Genomic DNA, 9,172 nt, shown 5'->3' with positions numbered 1-9,172 from the left:
CACCTTAATGTGTATCTATGGAGTGTTAATCCATTGTTTCGGCTGACCCGCAAGGTCACCTTAATTACCCTTAGTTTTCTTAGGGACCCCCAAGCAAGTGGGAGTATGACTATAGTGAGAGGCAAGTTCTTAATTAAGGACATCTCTCTGTATAAAGAATATATGCCTACAATTGTTTGAGATAATCCAAGAGTCATATTACATCGACACACTATGTAATGATTTATTTTTTTCCGGGCAATATCCACCCCCATGTCTACATTTTTTACATCATTTCTTACTCTCTTTAAAAATACTTGATACTTGGCAACTAGTGGGTATTTGTTGCTTGTTACTGTGCTCCGTGTTACTCTGCTGCAAGCTACACCAATCAATCAACTTGTTACTTAGTAAGGTAAACACTAAAGTGCAAAGATAGTTTTATTATTTTTTAAAGGAGGATGACCCCGGGCCTCTGCATCTGGGGGATGCATGCACCCATTTCATTAATTAATCACAAAGACCTTATAAAGTAATACATCAATATGTCAGAATCCGCCACCTTGGCAACATCTGTTGCTACTCCTATGTCCTATCCCCCTGATGAAGGGGTGCAGAAAGTGCGAACCGAATACCCAGACCTCTCACCAAAGCCTAACATCTAAAGTCGGAGGCCCTAACCAAGCCACATACCAGGTCTGGGGCGCAAATCGGTCCGACGTACAGGTCCTCGCCGCCGTCTTCCACCGATCCATCTTCAGAGCAGGTACTAACGCATCAACCTTGTCAGGCCTGCCACTGACGCCCCCACGGCGCCAGACAATGCCTCCTCCCTGCGCGCGTCCATCACCACACATCCATCGCCGAGACCCTGCCGCACTACACCTTCGAAACTCCACATCGTCGATGCGTCACTTGGAATGCCTCTCCACCGCTGGAACCGTCCACTGGTCCCTCAAGCCAATGCACACCTCCAAGAATGACGCCCCCAAGGAGGGAACGACACAGGTGCACCGCCATCATCCGATCGACTGATTTTGGGTTTCATCCGGAGGTAGCGGAAGGAGTTGGGAGCTTCACCTCAATGATGCCTTCAAGAAGGAAACGACGTTGAGGGCATCACCATCACTGGCTCCGTCCACCGGCCGAAGACCAGGTTTTCACCCGGATCTGTCACATGAGCATTCAATCGACAACATGTGCACCGTACAGACCGCCTTCAAAGCCCCAGATCCGGCGACCATCCGTAACAACACTACCACCGTGGGAGTCCTCACACACCGGCCACTGCATGCGTGTTCCACCACTGGAGCCTGGGAGGAGGGCTGCCACCCCACCTCTCCAAACCACGAGAGTCGCCGAGAGGAATCCCCCGCGCTAGTCACCGTCGCTGATCTGATCCAATCCAAAGCCAAAGTCACCAAATCGATGGTGTAGATCGCCTTGGACAGGGACACCGCCACGCCGTGCCACCGTGAGAGGCCTTGGCTTCACCTGCCACCACTTTCCAGGGCCGCCACCCCGGGTCGCCACTGCCATGAAGTCCTCCACGCCGCCGCATCACCCACGCAGGCACCCCGCGCCAGCGAGTTGCTGCGCCCGGGCCTGAGGAGGCCGGCCCGCGTCGCCCCATCGCACGAGGGGAAGAAGAAGCCCCGTCGATGTCGGTGCCGATCGGGCTTCGCCCGTCCGGGCCTTTGGCCGATGGTGAGGAAGGGGAGGCAGGAGGAGGCGACCGGCTCACAAATCGAAGGCTGGTACGTCCATTTTGCATCATGTTTTTTATGTTGATATTTATTGCATTATGGACTGTTATTTCACTTTATGATACAATTCTTATGTCTTTACTCTCTTATTTTGCAAGTTTCACATAAAGAGGAAGATTGTCGGCAGCTGGAATTCTGGACCGGAAAGGGCTATATCAGAGGCATTTTTCTGAACATCTCCAAATGAGATGAAAATTGACAGAGAATTATTTTGGAATATATTAAAAAATATTGGTGAAAGAAGTACCAGAGGGGGACACACCAGGCAGCCACAAGCCTGGGGGAGGGGGGCGCCCCACCCCCTCGGCACGCCCCCTGAGCTTGTGGTGAACCTGGAAGGCTTCCAAGGCCCATCTTCACCTATATGATGCCATTTGACCTAGAAAAATTCAGAAGGGAGGTTTTGGGACGAAGCGCCGCCGTCTCGGCGGAACCTGGGCATGAGCACTTTTGCTCTCCAGCGGAGCGATTTCACTGGAGAAACTTCCCTCCGGGAGAGGGAAACTAAAGCCATCGTCATCACCAACCATCCTCTCATCGTGGGAGGACCAATCTTCATCAACATCTTCACCAGCACCATCTCATCTCAAACCCTAGTTCATCTCTTGTATTCAATCTTTGTCTCAAACGTCAGATTGGTATCTGTGGGTTGCTAGTAGTGTTGATTACATCTTGTAGTTGGTGCTTGTTGGTTTATTCAGTGGAAGATCATATGTGGGACAGTTGAGTTGGTTCTAGGGGAAAGTACTCGGAGAAAACTCAGTTTACATCGAAAAAGAAAGTGGGAGCAAATTCAGAGACCTGCTGGGTCCACCTGAGGAGAGGAATATGTTGGGATGAAGGAGATTCAAAGCACGACAGCCGAGTGAACTAGTTTTTTTATGGACAAGTGAACTAGTTTACATACATAAGAAAATAGCCACTAAAAAAGCAATCAGGTTAATGGGTTCTTAAAAGAAATATTTCGGACAAAACAGATAATTACGACACATAGGCTAATGCATGAAACACTCAGATGATAAAGGTGCTTATAAACAAATAAAGTACAACATCTAGACCTTCCTGGCACGCTTGATCATGACGCTGCGGCTGTCCGTGTACTCGTCGGTTACGGGAAGCAGACACGCCCTCATGTCCAAGATCTGCCTGTACATGTCGTAGCATGTGTATGCGTCCTTGGCCGCGTAGGTTATGTAGGCTAGATTCAGAGATACCTCCCACGTGTTCAGGTCATCTTCTTTCATGTTGGCGTATCAGGGGTCGATGATGGTCTCAGCGAGGTCAACCATGGAGTCCTTCTCCTGCCCGTTGCTGATGATCTTGTATTGCTTGTGGATGTCGACAAGCTTGTTGCACCAGATGGTCGAATCGTCGCGTTCTTCCTTCTCTCCACCGTAGCGAAGGTGCAGTCGGCGCTGCCGATGAAACGGGCGAATGCTCCAGAACCTGATGTAGCCATAGGACTTAGGCGAGGCAGAGCTTCACCGAGTCCGTATCGTTGGTGTACATCACATTCAACTTGGCGCAGCCATAGGACTGAACGGCGAACTAACTCCTTGCTGAAGTCCATATCCAGCAGGCTCACCCCTCGGATCGCCATTAGAGTCTCTTCGAGTGAACAAGTGTGTAGGCGGCGACAACAGTTCGTTTTTTAGCTCTTGGGGAACTGGATTCAACAGTAAGCTGAGTGTGTATAGGCGACAACAGTTACTACCCCTCCCTCGTCCGCTGCATGCCCGGCAGAAGATGCACCCTCGGCGCATTCAAACGCCTCCATTAAGAAACCTACTCCGGCCACACGTCGGTTCACGAGCGGGTCTGTATTGGTACTGTAATAACAGGAGTTAGTGGTCACTTTACTTAAATTTAATTAGCTTTAATAGAAATTTATACTTAAAACAAGCAATGCATTGGCTCGTTCTATCAATGCCACGGGATCAACATGCACAACAATTAGAATTATTATTCTCAGGACGCACACGATCAGCACATTTGTCGCACTTTCACAAAGATAATACTACCAAGTTTGAACTGTTTGTTATGGTTGCTGTCCTCTGCATCATCATGCTGTGTTTCCCAGCTTGCAAGATTTAGAACCAACAAATAAGATCCACATAATAAGTACAACAAAGATGCCTAAACATCTCATTGATTCCCAGCTTGTAAGATTCAGAACCAACAAATAAGATCCAAATAATAAGTACAACAAAGATGCCTACACATCTCATTGATTCCCAACTTGCAAGATTCAGAACCAACAAATAAGATTCAAATAATAAGTACAACAAAGATGCCTACACATCTCATTGATTCCCAGCTTGCAAGATTCAGAACCAACCCATTAGAGCCTTTTGATAAAGTGAATATCGGGATTAAATCCATCTTGGCTAGCCATGTCATACAATCGAAGAACTTGGCGAATGCTCTTGACCGTCACAACATCTGTAGTTGAGTATTCCCGTTTGCACAGCACAAACAAGGAGACAGGAGAGCATGATTTCACTTTAATAGTGGCCTCCTTGAACTCAACCTCCAGCTCCACTAGGATGAGGTCTGCCGAACTGGATTCAACAGTAAGCTGAGTGTGTACAGGCGACAACAGTTACTACCCCTCCCTTGTCCGCTGCACGCCCGGCAGTAGATGCACCCTCGGCGCATTCAAACGCCTCCATTAAGAAACCTACTCCGGCCACACGTCGGTTCACGAGCGAGTCTGTATTGGTACTGTAATAACAGGAGTTAGTGGTCACTTTACTTAAATTTAATTAGCTTTAATAGAAATTTATACCTAAAACAAGCAATGCATTGGCTCGTTCTATCAGTGCCACGAGATCAACATGCACAACAATTAGAATTATTATTCTCAGGACGCACACGATCAACCCATTTGTCGCACTTTCACAAAGATAATACTACCAAGTTTGAACTGTTTGTTATGGTTGCTATCCTCTGCATCATCATGCCGTGTTTCCCAGCTTGCAAGATTCAGAACCAACAAATAAGATCCACATAATAAGTACAACAAAGATGCCTACACATCTCATTGATTCCCAGCTTGCAAGATTCAGAACCAACAAATAAGATCCAAATAATAAGTACAACAAAGATGCCTACACATCTCATTGATTCCATCTTGCAAGATTCAGAACCAACAAATAAGATTCAAATAATAAGTACAACAAAGATGCCTACACATCTCATTGATTCCCAGCTTGCAAGATTCAGAACCAACCCATTAGAGCCTTTTGATAAAGTGAATCTCGGGATTAAATCCATCTTGGCTAGCCATGTCATACAATCGAAGAACTTGGCGAATGCTCTTGACCGTCACAACATCTGTAGTTGAGTATTCCCGTTTGCACAGCATGTTTGCACAGCACAAACAAGGAGACAGGAGAGCATGATTTCACTTTAATAGTGGCCTCCTTGAACTCAACCTCCAGCTCCACTAGGATGAGGTCTGCCTCGAGTTCCATGATTCAATTCATGCGCCTTTTTCTGCGGTTCACCTGAAATGAAGCAAAGATTGCATCATTCAGCTAGCAAGAAGTACTTTCTCTTATGAGCTGGCAGGTTCTTCTTTAGTAGTTGCACTAAAATTGAGGAACATTAAGGTTGGCTTCCGGCTCATGTAAGGTGCAACTATAATTTTCTTATCCTTTTGTGCAGTTCCACTAAAATAAAGTGCCATTGTGGTGACAGTGACGGCTCCATCTTGCAAAGGCTAATAAAATGTTGCACGAGATTACCAGGAGAACTTGACGGAGATTTTGGAAACTCCAATCACCATTTTGTGCAGTTCCACCAAAATTGAGAGATGTTGCCCACGTGACATTTTAGTTGAACTGCACAAGACACTCATTCCAAAAAAGTGTTTTGTGCAGTTCACCAAAAGGTCACAATAGCAACAAGGTGAAATGGATATCCCTATCTGCACAAAATGATAGAAAGTAAACAGTTGCTGGTCAATAAGAATATACGAAACATATACAAAATGAAAAGAATCATCTTAATTATGTTCATGGCAATCACGCAAGGACAGTAGAAATTTGAAAAACGTGAGCAATGCTTCATGTTACCAGAAGCATTACAATCAACAATGAGATTCCTCAGATATGGGATTACTTTAATGGTGGCATTGCTTGTTTACCGGACACAGTAAATCAACAGCAGCTAAAGAGTTGGTTTAAGGGCATGGGACCGTGGGGACACCAGGACACTCAGCAGCGTAAAGGAGCAACTTACTTATCATACTGTGGAAAACAGCAGGAGTGCCATTTGTAACACAGTTTAATTGCAGCTTATCACTAGAGGCATTAGATTAACAATAACACTGGTTATACATGTCCCTAAGGTAACAGTGTGATCGCTTCATTTTATATGCGCCCTTACAGCAAAAGGTTGGTTTACCCGCAAAAAATAGCAAAAGGTTGGTATAAGGACATGCGATAGTGGACGCATCAGCACAATGTACCTACAAGGAGGCATAAAGTGGTGATGCCGAGCTTGTTCACGCTATCTGAGGGCAGCAAACCTAATCCTGGAGACCTTTTACTATGTGAGGGCAGCAAATCTAATCCTGGAGACCTTTTACTATGTGAGGGCAGCAAATCTAATCCTGAGACCTTTAGTATGTGAGGGCAGCAAATCTAATCCTGAGACCTTTAGTATGTGAGGGCAGCAAATCTAATCCTGAGACCTTTTACTATGTGAGGGCAGCAAATCTAATCCTGGAGACCTTTTACTATGTGATGGCAGCAAATCTAATCCTGGACATACTCTGTTGACTTGTCCACCAGCCGCCACTTTCTATCCTTTTTTCAACCAATAATAGATATGTTCCTTATCCAGTTTGTACTGCGTTTTCCCATTATTTCCCTTTTCAACCAAGAGACCGGTTGGGTATCCGGTCTCTACTACTTTCACCATATTATTTCCTCTTTGAATCAAGTCCTAGATTCATGCTACAACTTTCCCCCCTTTCTTCCTTGTTTGAACAAAGCCCTAGATTTGAATGCATGAAGTAGCTTTACCTCTAATAATACTAAAAATTTAGGTGGCTTTGGAAGAGCTGATGGGAGTATAAAAAGATGCACATGTAGACACGTGGGGAGCTGGGGCAGTAGAGCAAGGCCGCTTTCGAAGAACTTATACCTGAGGGTCGCTGGGATGTCGGTGGTGGCAGGTCGGATCTGCGGACAATGAGGCAGGGAGGAAGAAGGGTCGGAGGACCTCCCGAGCCGGTGCTGTGTCGGAGAGATCGGCACGGGCAGAGGATCGGGCCCCTCCGGCAGCTGTGGGTTTCCTCCCTCGGCGGCGATGACCGTGTGAACGATGCACCTTTTAGTCCTCTACACACACCGGCCGAAGGGATCCGGCCGGATCTATGACCAGCGGTGAGCAGAGAGAAAATGTCGCTACCGCTGTCTTGTTTATATCTGGAGAGGATGAGAGAATGAAGAGAGCAGCCCTAGTAAAGCAAGCGCTCAGGCCCCTGCGTCCATATATAGTGGAGTGATTATCTTTTTTCTCTCCACAACAAGCGTTTCAATTTGTTTATGTGGCATTAAAGAAAAGAAACTCTCTATTTAAGGTGACTACTCTACGACTCCTACTTACTACTACAGTACTACCTCCGTCCTGGTTTATAGGTCCCTTTTATAGTTTGTGCCAAATTTTGACTAAAGATTTAACTAACAAAATGTTAATGGATGTCAAGAAAAATTATCTCATTGGATTCGTATTTGAACATAGTTTTGAAAAAATATAATGTTTGGTGACATGCGTGAACATTTTCTTAGTTTAATCTATGGTCAAAATTTGGCACGAAATACAATGGGGACCAATAAACCTGGACAGAGGTAGTATTGTTCACTTGTGCTCCCCGCCCCTCCATTCATTGAACAACCCCACGGGTGAATAAACATACAGTAAGTACTATATTTATATAGAACGAACAAGCTCGAACTATTTTCACGTAGTTAAAAGTTGAGGGCGGGGCTTTTCCCGGGCAGTACGCGCGGCAGTTTTCGGGTAGGCGGTTTGACAGAGAGGCGAGGAGGGTGAGCGAGTGGGGCTGTGCGATTTGACGGTGCATTACTGCTAGAAAGACTTGTGATATGACCACTCACTGTAGTCATGAATTACCGGCGCTCCGACCGGGGTGATGCCCCCCTTCCGTTCCGCGCTCTAATCTGGTGCATGACACGTCGACCCGGATGCTGGCTCTCCCACATGTCGGAGTAGTAAGAAGGAGCAAAGAATGATGCGGTATATGCTAGTACTATACTACTCCCTCCGTTCCTAACTATAAGTCTTTGGAGGGATTTCACTATGGACCACATACGGAGAAAAATGAGTGAATCTACACATAAAATGCATCTATATACATCCGTATGTGGTCCACAGTGAAATATCTACGAAGACTTATATTTAGGAACGGAGGGAGTACTACTCAGGTTAGAGGAGTGCGAACCACGGCAGCCCAGTGAACCAGCCGTGCGAACCACGGTAGCCCAGTGAACCATCAGTAGAAAACAATGTGGTGATATGGCCATAAAGAACAATGTGCTACGGTCCACACTGTAGAATGTACAGTAACACTCCTCTTTGTTTGGATCCCTGAGTTAGAGCTAGTTTGGGTTGAAATAGCCTCAAATTATCGAAACAAGAGGGGTTAGTTTGAGCTAGTTTGCTCTAACCCAGCTAAAAAAACTAGCCCGGTGGAGAGGTTCTAATTGGGTTAGTTATTCTCGGGCCCATTAAAAGAGAACTAAAAAAATCTCACCTGCCCGCACCAGATCGCTCCCCTAAAAAAATCTCACCTGCCCGCACCAGATCGCTCCCCCCTCTCGCACGACTCCTCTCTATTCCCCATAGGGCCTCCCGCCCAAGCGCCGCTCGCCCTCTCTCTCCTCCGGCCGCCCTCTCCTTCCGGCCTCCGCCACCCTACTCCGGCCGCCCTCTCCCTCCGACCTTCGAAGGTCGCCCCGCTCCCCCTTCACTAGTTGTTTTTCTCCCTCTGTCGTGCGCGGTGGCGGCACATCTACCAGGGAGGTCGCGAGAGGGGTGAGTTTGTTCGTTCCTTCTCTGTCTCATGGCCATATCATTGATCTTGCTTGCTCTAGCGCTAATTCTGATTTGGAAAAGTAGATCCTGATCAAACTTGCTATAGATTTGTGGTGCACGCATGAAATTGTTTGATGCTTCTTGAGGAGGTAATAAATCTTTCTAGAGGCCCAAAGATTTAGGTCACCTTTCTAGGTATTTCAATTTCAGGCTTCCATTATTTGTAGAGGCCCAAAGATTCAGTTCACCTTTCTTGGTATTTCAATTTCAGGCTTGCATTGTTTCTAGAGGCCCAAAGATTTAGTTCACCTTTCTAGGTATTTGAGTTTTAGGCTTGCATTATTTCTAGAGGCCCAAAG

This window comes from Triticum aestivum, chromosome 6B (genome assembly GCF_018294505.1).
Source record: "Triticum aestivum cultivar Chinese Spring chromosome 6B, IWGSC CS RefSeq v2.1, whole genome shotgun sequence".
In the NCBI taxonomy this organism is placed as follows: domain Eukaryota; kingdom Viridiplantae; phylum Streptophyta; class Magnoliopsida; order Poales; family Poaceae; genus Triticum; species Triticum aestivum.
This window is presented reverse-complemented; position numbering follows the sequence as displayed.